We start from the raw sequence: 15,184 nt of genomic DNA, 5'->3' as shown, positions 1-15,184 counted from the left end.
GAGCTTTTATTTGGGGCCTGAGTCCCCCGGCTCAGTAATAGCATCTGGCCCTAGGCTGGCAAGTTGTACTTTCAACTCAGCAGTGTAACCTCTGAGGTTTTACTTAGCTGTGAAGATGAGGTTTCACAGGAGGGGTATCAGTTTGGCCATTTCTAGTGGCCTCGCCTCTGATAAATATCCCCATCTTGGCTGCGCTCCTCTATTTTCTGGCCATGATAGGGCACCCCGCCAAGCATATCTCAGACAAATATCTGTATTGTTTGTGGCGTGATTGTGACTTCCTGTCTTCCAATTTAGTCCTCTGCCTTGCTTTTCACTGTCTGGGTCATTTGATATTACATCTGGTGCTTCCTGTTTTTTAAGTCTCTGACTCTAGTCATCCAACTGAAGAAACCAAGGGTCAACTTCTTCATAAGTGATGCCCGCTTTAGTCACTTGTTTTGGTATACCAATTGACATTTGCGTAAGGAAAGCTGTCAGGTGTCTGCTGGTTTTCTCAGCCTCACACACTTCCCTATTTACGAGTTTTTGTTTTTCAGACATTGGGACTTTCTCTCCCTTGTGTGGACGTGGTGGTGGGGGGAGGGGCGACCATTCAGTAGTGGCTCTCTCTCCCTGAACGAGCTCCCTGCCCATTAGGGTCCCGAGTCCCATGGGTCCACCTCTCAGAACAAGGTTGCTTCAGGCATGACAGGCTGAGCCACATTCCTGTTGCCTCCCCTCTCTCCTTTCTCAATCCTGGGGTTCACCGGCCTCCCTTGTCCTCTCAGCCTCGAAGGGGTCAGCTATGATGAAAAGCCTTTAGTCAGGCCAGCAAAAAGCTACTAAATGCAGATTTGCTTATTCTTGCCAAACAGAGAGTAATGTTTTAGTCACTAAAATTTGCACTTCATTTAACCTTTGTTTCCCCAGAATGGCCTGACTTGGGAGGATGGGGATAAAGCCCTAAGACATTTATATCAAGAATAGACTATTTATGGTATCACTTGCACAGCTTCCTGGCCCTCTGGGGAGAGGAACTTCGCTGGCCTGAGCTGTCCCAGACCTGCATTATTTCTTTCTTGGCCAAGGTAGATGGATACATTCAGGGAATTTTCCGAGATAACAGGGAGAGCGGAGATTTATTCCACCTTAAGGGTAATGGCAGCTTTTGCCGGGAGTTTGAGGAATCTATAAAGACATGGAAACCGGCACTTGAAACTTGATATCCTGCTCCGTCTCTGTAGGAAGCCTTTGCTGAACAAGGGAATGGGTGGACACGGCAGCTGTGAAGAATTAGGGCATCATTGTGAGCAGTTCTGCTGGTGTCTACTGAGACTTCAGTTGAACTCACAAAGGCTCAGTGCCCAGAGGAAAGACTCTGACCCCTCTGCTTCCTAGGGACATGAGGGGCAGAGGCCAAATATTCCCTCATCCTACCTTACCTCAGGCCTAGGGACCACTGGGGCTTGGAAAATGTTGGGGCCTTTGGTGTTTCTGGCAAGGTTGGCACAAGAGTGAGGAAAATCCCGGGGCTCCTGGGTGGCTCAGTCGTTAAGCATCTGCCTTTGGCTCAGGGCGTGATCCCAGAGTCCTGGGATCGAGCCCCACATCAGGCTCCTCTGCTGGGAGCCTGCTTCTTCCTCTCCCACTCCCCCTGCCTGTGTTCCCTCTCTCACTGGCTGTCTCTCTCTCTCTGTCAAATAAGTAAATAAAATCTTAAAAAAAAAAAAAAAAGAGTGAGGAAAATCCTTTCTTGTCTCTGAATCTTCCCATCACTGTCTTTTCTCTGGGTGACCATATAGGGATGTGTGACCATCTGGACGATTCTGTTTTCTGCATGTGTGAAATGTGCATAATCCACCATGCAATAAACTCAGCCCTTTATAGTCGTCAGTCAAAACCAAGTGCTTTTATGAGCTCACTGAAGAAGGCAGTATTGCTAAGTGTGTGACTTAAAACAGGAAAAAAAAAAAAACCAGTAAAATCCCAAACCAAAAAAACCCTGTTTCTGTGTAATGCTTTGAATGACCTTATTTCTTCTCTGAAGCTACTTCATGAGGTCAGGAGGACAGGCGTCATTGGTGGCTGGAAGAATTCAGATGGAGAGGGAAGGGACCTGTCCTACGTCAGTAGGCTTCCAAGGCCAAGTCCACGAATGCTTGCATTTCAGCTTTGGTCAACAAATGAAACAAAGCCAAACAACAAAAAGCAGGCTTTTACCCAGACAGTTGCTGGAGAAGCAACTGGAGAAGCCATTCAAAGCAGATGGGTCCATCACAAAGTTATCACTGCCACTAGAAAGGGTCAGGCAAACATCTGGAACGTGACAGGAGATTTCTAGAGTCTTCGTACTTCCCACTTCTATGTGGGAAGAGATTCTGCCACACCCTGTCCCTGTAGATCTGACGCCTGTCAACCAGGGGCTTGGGTGTTTCCTCGATACCTCAGGGAGGTAGCAGCTGAGCCTGGGCTGGACTCCACCGCTCTCTCTCTACTTCTACTTTCTTGACCTCAAACCAGGTCTGATTGCAGCCCCAGTGAGGATGTCCCCTGAGAAATACCTCATGTATCTAAGAAGTCTTGTCTTCTGGACATTCTGCTCAGTGCTCTCTGTGGGAATCCACAGAATCCAAAGGCGTAAGGATTCAGGGTCATGAATTCAAATCTTAACTCAGCCATTCTAACTGAGTGACCTCAGGCTAGGCACTTAATCCTCTTAGGTCCCACCTGCTTCATCTGTAAAACAGGTGTTTTATATGGATTTCTAAGAGTGCTTTGTACAGTGCCTGGCACCTCGTAAGTACCCAATACAAGGAAGCTATTATTAGCAGCCTGTGGACAAATACAGTCCAGTTTTCCTAATCCTAAGTGAAATTCCCCCGAACTGCCACTTTTGATTATTATGATTATCACAGATACTTTGATTTTTAACCATCTTCTCTTTCAAAAACATATTTGTGTATAGCTTAGTATTACAGTAAAGTCTCTGGAATGGGTCATACAGGGTTCATGTTCTGGTTTTGCTATTTATCTGCTGTGGGACACTTCTCTTAGTCTGTTTCCTCATCTGGAAGCTAAGGTAAAGAGCAGCTTCTTTCAGATTGTATTGTATTGTATTTTTTTTTAAAGATTTTATTTATTTATTTATTTGACAGAGAGAGAGGGAGAGAGAGAGCACAAGCAGGGGGAGCAGCAGGCAGAGGGAGAGGAGAAACAGGTTCCCTGCTGAGCAGGGAGCCCGACTCGGGGCTTGATGCCAGGATTCTGGGATCAGGACCTGAGCTGAAGGCAGACGCTGAACCGACTAAGCCACCCAGGCGCCCCAGATTGTATTGTGTTTATGGGAATTGTACGGAAAGAGCTCCATTAGTGGTCATCTTTGTCATGTTTTATTGAGTATCTACTGCCTGCTCAGTGTTCTCACACTCAGTTTGTTATTCTGTCAACTCAGTAATCGTGTGAAGTAGGTATTATTATTCCCATTCTTTGGACAAGGAATCTGAGGCTCAGTGAGGCTAAGTAGCTTGTCTGAGGTCACACTCCCAGTAAGTGGTAGAAATGGAATCCTCCACACTGCTCTTCCTGTAACTCTGCACAGCACACATTTTAACCCAATCCCAGGGGCTCTACGTTCTCTTTAGCTTTTGGTGTTTCCAGACTTTGTTCTTCTCTGAGTGCGTGGCTCTGTTCTCAGCCAAGATGTCCAGAGGCTTCCTGTCCTCACCTCTATCACCTCTGTCTCTTTCCGTGCTCATCTCTTCCACCCGCCACAGGCATCCTTGAGGCCAGGGGTTGGACCAGTCCCTGCTTTATCAGTGCTGGTGGCTGACCTGGCCCAAGGCAGACCCTCACCCAGTAGGGGTCAAATTAGTAACTGGCGAATGTAAGGCAGTGACAACGGGGGCTTCAGGGTACAGGGCTACCTCCCACCTTCTGCCTGTCTCCATCTCCATGTTACCTAGCATAGACAGGCTGCCCAGGATGTCCTGACCATGTTTGTGGCCTGTGGACTCCACTTCCCCCTGAGTCATCAGCACTTTGACCATGCTGAGCTCATCTGTCTCTCTCTGGCAAGAAGGTCCAGGCCCAGTGGCTGGCATGGGGTCCCACATCCTGCCCCCATCCTGTGCCTCCCACCCTTCATGTGCTACTAATTCACCCAGAGATTCTAGGCCACATCAATTCCCCAGACCTCTGGGCCTGGGCCCCTACTGCTGACCACAGCCTCATGCAAGCTTCCAGACCTGCAGGCTTTCATTTGTTCATGCATTCCTTCATTCCTTCATTCTCCCACTGATCCAGATCCTACAGATACCTGGGCGATAAGGAAGTCACAATTAAGCTGGGGTCTCTCAAACCTGGTTTTGCCTTAGAATCACCTAGAACAGTTTTTACAAATACAGATTGCTAGACCCCACCTGAGACCTACAGAAGCCAAATCTCTAGGAGCAGGGCTCTGGCAATCCATACATCTAAGGTGATCTCAGTGTGACTCTGAGGCACAGTGGTTAGGAGAACCTCTAGTCTGGGAATTCATTCTGTGGCAAATACCCTAAAAAGGCCCAGAAACCAAGACAGAGGGCTATAGAGGGGGATGTTGCCCGCCTCACCCCTAATCCTTTGTATTTGGGCTTGAGGGCCTCTAACAGTCCTGCGGTGCTTGTTTCTTCCTGACGGCCCCTGGGTATAAACCTGCTGTCTAACAACCCACTCCTGGGGACAGGGACTGTATCTGTTTTCCTCACTTACAACGAGTGCTTACAGCAGGGCCTGGTGTCTAGTAAGGACCCAGGAAATAGCTATGAATGAATGAATGAATGAATGAATGAATGAATGAACGAACAAACGAACTCCCAACTCTAGGTGCAGGATGGGCCCCTCTGCTTGTTGGCTCCATGATACTTACTGTGTGTGTATGTGTGTCTAGGAGGCTGGCGGGAGAGCCCAGGCTAAGATGAGAGACCCTCCAGCTTGGAAGTCTCAAGGCCTCTCTCCAGTCCCTGAGAAGAGAATGGGGGCTCAGGCTGAGTCTGTGATCCTGCCAGGACAAAGGAGACTGTGGAGCGGGCCTCTACCTCTGGAAGTGTGGAGTTTGCCAAAGACGGAGAACGGCTGCACTTTTGAGCAAGTGAGAGGTGGCTGGCATGGGGTAGTCATTAAAATGGTAGTTGACCTCCTGGCAGCTCGAGTGAGGCCCCGTAGACCTCAGCCCTCCCCAGCCGGCCCACTGGGACCCTCAGGGAGAGGCCCATCCATCACAGGGGTCCTCTGGGAGGGCCGCTGGCGTTTTTCCGTGAGTCAGTTATGGGGCTCTGTTTTCAACACAGATCTTGTCAAATTCAAGCTGTCAACCATTCAGACCCTGAAAGCCTATCACAGCCCCCTGGGGACACTCGTGTGGCGGGCAACCTTGAGGGGCCTCTGCTGAGTGTGGTACTGTGGTGATAAGAGGGACAAATGAGAAGAAGCCACCTGGGCCGATAGTCCATTGTGCTAGTCCACACCACCCCCTCTGTGTTTGTCCTTGAGGGACATCCCGGCAGCTGCATGGAGTGTTTACTCCCCCTTTACCCCCCTCAGTTGCCTCTCTCCCCCTGTGCCATCTCTTACAGGGAACAAGGAAGGAGCTAGTGCACAGAGTGGGTTGAGGACACTGGCTGCCTGTCACCTAGAAGCTGTGTGACCTTGGGCAAGTTACTCAATCTCTCTGGCCCCGTTTCCTCAGGTCATGGTGCAGATAACATGAGATGATACCTGGCCAAGCATAGGGCCTGGAACGTTGTAATTGCTCAATGATTACTAGCTATTATTAGCATGTTTGTAGCAGTGAAGTACAGCACAGCTTGGATTCCTTGCTGGTTTTCTCATTTAAACTCCTCTTGGCCACATAACATCCTAATACCCATTGAAAGATGAGTAAATGGAGGCCAAGCCAGGATTGGAGGTCAGGTCTCTCACCTGTGCTGATTCTCATCTTGGCCTTCCAATCGTCTGATGAGGGACTGGATGGGCCCATCAGGCCTGAGTGTGGGCACAGCCATCCAGGTGTTCTTTACAGGGGCACCAGCTGGGCTCTGGGCTTTCTCCTGTCCTGTGGTGGAGGGCAGGAGCTGGTCTGATCAGCGGGCTCTCTGCATACCAGCTCCAGGGTAGGGGATATCTCCTCTAGGGCCAAGGGGAGCTCTAAAGCTGGGCCAATGAGTTGAAGGTTGAAATCACTTTAGCTGGAAAGAGCCATCTGAATAGGTTGGGAAATAGGAAGAAGGCCAAGAGCAGATAGGGACTTTAAGGAATCTGGATGTTCTGGAGGTGAGAGGAGAAGCAATAAGACGGAGGAAAAGGAAACCTGCCCAAGACAATGGCTGGTACATACACTGATGTCTGTGAGGAGGTTGTTTTGGACCCCTGCAGTGTCCTATGTAAAGGGTCCAAAATGTTCTAGAAGGCTCCTCTGAGGGGAAGTCCAAAGTCCCCTCACTTTGCATCTGTGGTGAGTATTGGCTGCTGGGACTGATCCCAAACCTTCTATTCCTCACGAGGAAACATTCCTGGTTGTAGATCTTAGATAGAAATGGCAAGACCTTCACACCCACTGGCTGGCTCTTCACCAGCATTTGTTAAGCACGGGCTGGGTTAGGGTGAGACATAAAAGGTTATAGGACAAGGACTGTTAGCCGGCCTCTCCACTTCATGGGAGGGTCCCTACCTCTTGCCATCCTAACAGGCTTGCAAATGCTCCTCTGGAGGGGGCTTTGCTCCTCCCTTGCAATCAGACAGGGTAGCTGAAGAAGGGCAGTCAGAACCCCGCTGTGACCCAGAGGGACCTTGACTTGTGGGCGACAGCAACTTCCAAGTGGAAGCAGGGCTGGTGGGTGGAGGGATGACGAGAGAGGCTAGTGGTGGCCAGAGGGTGAGTGGGGATGGCATGGGTTATTGAAGGGCACTGCCTGCTTCCACAATTACTCAGAGGCGTAAGCTGCATTTCCTACTGGCCCTTTAAGAAAGGCACCTGCCTTGTGAAATGCCAGGGGAGAGTGGAAACCCAGAGTGTGTGACCAGACACCACTCCCTCTTTGCTGACAGTCACGGTCACAGTCACAGTCACGCTATCACTGGTCCAGGCCTGTGAGGGATGTGGGAACTTGCTTGTGTGGGGGTCCTAGGTTACCCACTTCCCCCCCCCTCCAGCACACACACACACACACACACACACACACACACACACACACACAGAGCTTAGTAGACAGCACTGAGCTGCCTCAGTCTCTGGTATAATATTAGTGGCTGTGGACCAGTCATTTTCATTCTTTCTGGGTATCAAAGAGTTTGGACTAGATTTGTATTTCCCAAAATGTGGTTTTATATACCCCTGGTAAAATACAAGGTAAATTTAGGTAGTGTGTGAATGAGCTTTTTGATATATTTATTTTAATGATTATGAGAAAAATTTAACTGGCATATCAAACTTGTGATTTCATGGTCATTATTGCCTGGGATAAAGTTAAGTGCATTTGAGTAAAAAAGGTGAATCAAATGCAAAGAAAACAAATCAAGTAAATAATAGTATACGTTAGTGCCGTCTGCTAGAACTACAATGGGAGCCAAAAATGCAAACAACATAGGTTCCTAAAAATTATTTGTCACTTTTTTAAGAAAGGAACAGGTGAAAGTAATTTTAATAATAGATGTTTTCTTTAGATAGACCTAAAATATAATTTTGACATGTAATCAGAAAAATTATCAGCAGATATCTACTCATCAGTAGATCAGTAGATATTATATATATATTTGTAATAGTTCTTCAAATCTGCTGTGTATTTTACACTTATGTCACATCTCAGTTTGGCCTAGCCACATTTCGAGGGCTCAAGGCCGCACGAGGCTTGGGGCTACCATGCTGGAAAGCGTAGGTCTAGGTGATATGCAGGCATGGCAACATTATGAAGGTGGTATGTGAATTTCTGCATTCTGGAGCCTTCCAGCTTAGCTCTAACACCTGTGCTTCTCCCACACACTGATTCTCTGCCCTGCCCCACATCACTCTCCCTCACTCTCCAAATTGAAGCCCCTTTCCTGCCCATGCTCTCCTCTCCTTCCCTCTCTGACCAAGCAGTATACTTTGTCAGTTGCCCACAGGAAGTTTTACATTGGGAAGTTTGTTTGGCATATATCTGGTGAATCTTTTGCAAGAAATAAATCAGAAAGAAGGCCCTTCTGATAGGCAGATAGGAACGTCCTCCCTGCTGCTGCCTCTTAATCATCGGCCAGTGACAACTTGCATGCATGTATTCACCAGTGATGGATCTACCTTCTCTAATTCACTTGGCAGGTGGCCTGAGGGGATGTGACAAGCTCTTTTCTGCAAGTCCCTTAACATCATTTGTTATCAATGTTTTATATTCATCAGAATCATCTGGGGAACTTCTTAAGTATGCAAGGGTGATTTTGACACCATTGGATGGGGCATATGATTATGATTCTGGGCATGTGATTTTGATATACATGGAAGTTTGAGAACCACTGCCTGAAATCTGTTCCTATGGTATATAGGTCGGTAATGGCTTGCTGGAAAACTCTAAATTGGAATTTTGTAGGCCTTGTCATTTCGGATATAAGCTCTAGAAGAGGAAGCATGGACTCTTTCCACCCTGGTTGTGACTAAACTAATTGGAAATGCTCCTGAATTTTCCACAAAGGACTGACCATCAACCCAAAATTGCCTTAGAAGAAATACCTACTAAACTCTAACCCAGCCAGGCATGAGGTCCTTGGGCTCTTAATGACAATTATTTTCAAAAAGGGTGCTCACTCTCATCCCACATTTGTTATCCCTGCCATTTTATCCCCTATAATGCTCTCTAGGGACCAATTAATAGTATCTGAATGGAAGCATGAGTCAGAAGTGGAAATGAGCTTGTCCTGGATCAGATTTCCGTGTGCGCACACACATGCACACGCACACACAGCATTATGTCATAGGGAAAACTGCCTGTGCCCAGAATCTCAGGTCTTATCAAGAAAGCCATCCTCCCATCCCACTCCAGAAATAAAGTCCTTGTGACTCACAGATTCAGATGCAGAAGTGAAGTGAACTCAACTCCAGGAAAGGTGGCAAACGAGAAGGAGTCTCAAGCTTAAATGCGATGCAGTTAAGACAAGGTTCCAGGAGAAAACAGCAGGATCCTTAAAAAGTAAAGGGGGGGGGGTGGATTTAGATTCATTGAAGGTATACTCTGTACCAGGTATTTAACATTTGTTACCTTTTAATGACCCTGTAGAGGAGATATTTTAAGACCCATTTAACAGACTCAGCTGTTGAGGACCAGAGAGACGACTTGCCCTGTGTTGTGTGGTGGGTAGGTGGCAGAGCTGGTGTTTTTCTCTGAAGGCCAAGTGCTTTCTCAGGATAGCAATTGCTCAGCCTACATCTGGGTTTCCTATAAACTGCCTGACTTACTCCTTGTGAAGAAAAAGAAGGCAAGAAGATGAAGTTAAACTGTATCTTTGTTGAAGAGAGATCCCCATGTCCCTAGAGAGCCTGGCCGCTCCCTGCCTGCATCCGTCCCGTGGTGCACTTGTGAAGGTGACCCTCTCAGCCTGGGAGCTGCAGCATCATTAACTGAGTCCGTGTGCCTCGTACCAGCCAGGGACCCGCTTGGAGGCAGATGGAACACTCAAAGGGGTCCTGGAGGAGAGTTTAATGAAAAAACAGTTTGGGGGCATGGGTAGGGTTAGGGAACCAGGGAGGGAGGAGGAAACACCCGAGGGAAGCTTTTACCACTCTGCGCCCGGAGGAGCAAGCAGAGGGAGAGTCTTCTCAAGCCCGGGGACTGGGAGAGGGACCCCTAGGCAGGAGCTGAGGCATAGGTAGAGGCATGCAGCTCCTGCCAGAACAGCAGGGGGATCAAGCGAATCAGCCCCCCAACCCCTCTCCTCTCACCTTCTGATCCTGCGCCTTGGCTAACAGGATAACCCGCACCTACCCAAAGCCTGCGGAATGGCGCCTGGCACATACTTAGGGCTAAGTAAGTGCTGGCCATTATTTCCATCGTGGGTAACTGGGTCCTCTAGCCTGGAGCCTGCCTGAGGCTGTTTCTCCAGAAAATGAAAAGAGAGCTCCTGTCTCTCTGCTGCAAACCAGTAGCAAGGTGGCTGCTTGGAGAAGTGCACTTGGCTGCTTGAGCCTCCTATGATTTTCTCTCACATAATTGGCTGTGACCACGTTCAAGTTATAAGGGAAACTGCCGTTTGGTTAACTCCAGAGTTAAATGACTCTGAATTAGACTATCTAACAGAGACTGACCCTGGATCAGGCGGATTTATGAGTTGTTTGATCACGAAATCAAGACAGGATTTGTGCTGAGTTTCCACATGAGCCCTCTGACAGAGAGATACAACCGATTCAAACAGGAAGCACCGTGGGATGGAGGAGAGCCATGATGCAGACTATTTTCCATTGACACCCCTCCCCCTCAAGCCCCTGAGCCCATCTCCTCTCTACTACACCCTGCTCTGAGCTCAGTGGGGGCCGACTCCTGAGGACAGCATCACCCAGGTGCCCTTACCGGCTGGCTTCCAGTTGGATTTAGCAGAGAGGGGAACACAGCAGTAGACCCAAGGGTGGGAAGACAGAGAGGTGGGTTATTTCTCTGTCCTGAGTCTCTGGGAGTGGCCCTGTCCCTCCTTGATACAACTTCCACTGCGCAGCTGTCCTTCAAGTCTCCAGCTGTCTCTGGGCTCTAGTAACACTGCTTCCTCCTTGAGTCCTTTCAGCCCTAGGTGTGGTTATGGCTTCCCACTGGTGGCTGGGCCCTGGGCCCCTTGCCATCGTTGGTCTGTTCCCTCACCCTGGCCCACACTTCTGTCAGGAACCCTTTCATTAGAACTCCTGTGACAGTCTGTGAGCTGTATATCTGCTGATCCTGACTTACTCAGCCTCTTATCAACTCCTACCTAGCAGGTGCTCAGTTAAGAATCTCGAATGGAATGGCTCTGTGGCAGAAGGCATGCCTAATATTCTCATGCAAATACAATGCTAGTGTGTGTGTGTGTGTGTGTGTGTGTGTGTGTGTGTGACAAATGCATGAGTAAATGGACTCTAAAACTTTCTTCAAAGATGAAGGTGTTCTATGGTAGATTTCAAAGCCAAAAGATATTAGAAATGACTGACAGTATCATGCTTGGCCTTATCATTCACAAATCATCAGAAATGTAGCATAGCTTGGTCATATTTAATCTTAAAAAGGTTAGAAGAGTAAGAATTGGTGCACTGGGTGTTATACGCAAATAATGAATCATGGAACATTACATCAAAAACTAAGGATATGCTGTATGGTGACTAACATAACATAATAAAAATTATTATAAAAAAAGAAGAGTAAGGATTGACAGAATTACAGAATCATTGCAGGCACTTGTTAATATTTTAGGGTTTTATTAAATCCTGTCCATTTTGGACTGAGGACTTCATCGCATGTTATACCCCTTTGGTGCAAATAAGGGAAAGGAGATAATAGGATTTGGTTTTCTTAGCCTCTCCAGATGCCATTGTGGGGCCATGACACACTATTCCACGCCTGTCTCTCTGGAGGCTTCCTTGGCTGTTGTCCTTAGCATTTGGCCATACTTGAAGCAAAGTGAGCCGAAGGGAAAGTTGGCTTTGAAACTGTGGACCCAATGAGGTTAGAGTGGTTTCCTGTCCCCATTAAGAAGTACCATATCTGTCACACATGTTGATAGATGACTCTGCTTCTCAGGGTTTTGCCTGGTAGAAGGACATGGAGATAGATGGGATTCCCCCGGGCCCCCCCCCCCCCCCCCCGCAAAGAAATGAGTTGTTCCCAGAAAGTTCCAGCATCTTTAATATGGGAGACATACTTTGGCACATATGCCTTGAAGTCAGTCCATCAGTCTGGCTTTGTTTAACTTCCCTGAGAAGCAGTGCTATGGGAAGGACTGTTAAATGTTTCCAAAACATGTTTTGAAAAGAAGCCACCAGAAGGAAAAACAATTTGCCAAAAAGAAGTCCCTCACCCACTGCGGCACTTTTGTTGTTCGCTCTAATGAAATGAAAACCCCAAACCCGCAAACTGAAGTGTGGCCCACATTTTATGGCCTGAGCTGAGGAGTTTCATTTAGGAGGACACACACAGGGTTACTTAGGGCTCTCAGGGGTCACAGTAGAGACTAAGATGGCCACAGGTATGACAGTGGCAGGCGGAGTAGCTGGAGCCTTGGTGCTTGTTACTCTCCCTTTCTGCTCAGCTGCCCCAACCCCAGTCTTGCTCTCTCCCCACTGCCAGCTGCAAACAACTGCCCCTTTTCTCAGGAAATAGCTTGGACCCTTTCCCATTGATTTCGGTGGGTTTTGCTGTTGCTCACCTCCCTGATTTTGGAGTTCTGAATCTATTCCTACTCTGGTCCCTTCTCTTTGGCAACTTCTTGGTCTATCTTTTTGGAATTTAGCCTTCTGTTCCAATGCTCGTTTGTGCTTGACCTGTAAGTGCAAAATCCCTGCTCCAGCCCTGGGTCTTTGGAAGCTCACCATTTGGGCTCATCCCCAGCCCCCATGCTTCCTCCTGCCTCCACCAAGTGTGTGTGTAGGGTGGGGAGGGGTTAGATTCTATTCTTGGCCTCAAAAACTATAACTGGCTCTCCATGATAAGGGAAATGCAAATGGAAACAATGAAATACCATTCACATCTACCAGATTAACAAAAATTAATTAAGTCTGGTGACAACAGGGATGGTGAGATATGGACACAAGGGAACTCTGGTGGGAGTGCAAATTGGTATAGTCGCTTTGGAGAACAATTTGGCATGTCTGTTGAAGTCAAAGATGTGTTCCCACTATGAAATATCAGTTCTGCTCCTGGGTATATAGCCCAGAGAAATTATATAGGTGCACAGACCTGTGTTTGTGTGTATACATGTCCATATGCATTATAGACACACATCCATATACGTACCTGTGTATATGCACATGCACAAAAGAATTCTGATTACATAGGCCACAAGCTGTGGTTTACGGAATGTGTTAATGAAACTGACATGTAGCAGTTAATATAAATGTATTGAACCAAAATTTATCAACATGTGTAAATTCTAAAATAATGACGAGGGAAAAAAACAAGTTGTAAAAGGATGTATGTGTGTGTTACATACACATACATAATACATAGAAACACAATTTATATTAAAATGTAAACACTATGATTTCCATTAACATATTCATATTCATTAAAAGGCAAAAACTGGGGCACCTGGGTGGCTCAGTTGGATAAGTGTCCAACTCTAGATTTCAGCTCAGGCCATGATCTCAGGGTTGTGAGACTGAGTTCCGTGTCCGGCTCTGCCCTGAGCATGAAATCTACTTAAGATTCTCTCTCTCCCTGTCCCTCTGCCCCTCCCTGCTCGTGTGCATGTGTGTGCACGTGTGCACTCTCTTTTTTCTCTTTGTCTAAAAAAAAAAGGCAAAAACACACATGGGAATGATATAGGCCTAATTTAGGCTAATGGTTACCTTTGGGAAGGGCGAGGGAAAGACGAAGAAATGGGAAGAAACAGAACAGTATCTGGACATTTTTATTTCTTTGGAAGGAGAGAAAGGGACAGTGAGAGAGAACTGAAGCACGTTTCATGCTGGTGATGGCTTATAAAGGTGTAGTTTATTCTTTTTCCTACTCAATAGGATCAAAATGTTCGTATTTACAAATTAAAAACAGTAAGAAAGTTATTTGTCAGACTTACTTTTGTCTTGGATAGCTGACACTAACTGGAGGATTCATAGAAATGTATTTTTGGATAGGAACAGAGCCTTTGAGAACATCTGGCCAGCAGCGTCTGTCTGGTTCCAGAACCCCTTCCATGACTTGCCTGTGGCCCTGGGTGGACACCTGCCCTGACACAGCCGAGGCTTCCCCCAGATGGAACTCTTGGAAAGCCACTGCCTTGCACTGAAATTGGGCCTCCTGCTGGCTTCAGGCTATTGGTTCCCGTTCCGACCGTCCATACTCAAGATTCTCACCACAGCGGTCCTTGGAACTGCTAGGAATCAGGGACTTTGGGGCCAGCTTCGCAGGGGAACTAGGGAAGAAAGAGGAAGCCGAGGGGTTGGAGCCAACCCTGAGGTGTTCCTCTTTGGAAAGGCTGGCTTGTGAAGGGACTTGCCAGGACCAGACCTCGGAGGAGGAAGCCCGGCTCTCAGGGCACGATTCCGTTGCTGTGCAGCACACTCTGCCCCTGTGTCGCTGTTTTCCCAGGCCCCACTTCCCCAAACGCAGGCACGTGAACAGTTGCAGTGCCTGCTGGTAGCACCCTGGGATCCTCAGGGCCAGGCCAGCAGAAGGGTGGGATCTGAGCCAGTGACTCATGGGGACCCTCCATGGGACCCTCCTCTTCCCTGTCTTTTGTGAAGTCAGCTGGAAAAGGAGGTCACATGCCTAATTCCCCTTTGCCCTGGTCAGCCTTAAAAAGAAAGTCTGGCACCAAAAATAACTTCCTCTGATTCTCTTGTATCTTGTTAAAACATAGCCGAACTTCAGGCCTGGCTAATAGGTAGAAAAAAAAGTAGAGGCACAGGTGAGAACCTATTTCCCACGTCACAAACAAGACAGTGACTACCTTAATTCTTTAGGACTGACATCTCTGTACTTTTTATACTTTTTTAAAAATATTTATTCTTTTAGGTGCTGGTTTTGTTTTTGTTTTTTAGGAGAATATGGTAAACGATTTGGTAAAAAAAAAAAATCAGCTGCCAGGGTAAAGTCTGGAATTTGTTTGACTTTAGCCTAATCCCTTTTATTCAGACTGTTTTTTTTTTAATTTTATTTACTTATTTGAGAGAGAGAGACAGAGATAGTGAGAGAGGGCACAAACAGGGAGGAGAGGGAGAACAGGGAGCTCAGACACGGGGCTCGATCCCAGGACCGTGGGATCATGACCTGAGCCTAAGCAGATGCTAAATGGACTGAGCCCCCCAGGCACCCCTCATTCAGATGGTTTTGAATGAGAAGCTTGAACTCACTAAGGACACAGCGCTGCAGCTCTGGCTTCCTTCTCAGCGGTGACATCCATGAAGCGGGGAGATGAGGTGATGTTGCAGTGGCTGTGAGCTCTGTGGCTTGATGGTCTTCACCTTCCCTGTGCTCTAGTTGTCGGCTTACTTCTGTACAGGGATGCTTGCCCAGCTGCTGCCTTACAC

The 15,184-nt window shown here is 47.5% G+C and overlaps 1 long non-coding RNA gene across 1 annotated transcript in view; it reads right to left on the bottom strand.

Moving 5' to 3' along the window:
• The window catches only part of LOC103667678, a 31,993-nt gene extending 16,818 nt beyond the window's left edge, over positions 1 to 15,175 (bottom strand). The window contains exons 1-2 of the long non-coding RNA XR_569815.2: positions 15,008 to 15,175; positions 9,049 to 9,165 (exon numbers count right to left, since the gene is read on the bottom strand). This is a non-coding gene — a long non-coding RNA (uncharacterized LOC103667678). The remainder of the gene's footprint in view (positions 1 to 9,048; positions 9,166 to 15,007) is intronic.
• Positions 15,176 to 15,184: the final 9 nt, after the last annotated feature.

The sequence above is a fragment of the Ursus maritimus genome, unplaced genomic scaffold, assembly GCF_017311325.1.
Source record: "Ursus maritimus isolate PB19 unplaced genomic scaffold, ASM1731132v1 scaffold_1, whole genome shotgun sequence".
Classification (NCBI taxonomy): Eukaryota; Metazoa; Chordata; class Mammalia; order Carnivora; family Ursidae; genus Ursus; species Ursus maritimus.
This window is presented reverse-complemented; position numbering and strand designations above follow the sequence as displayed.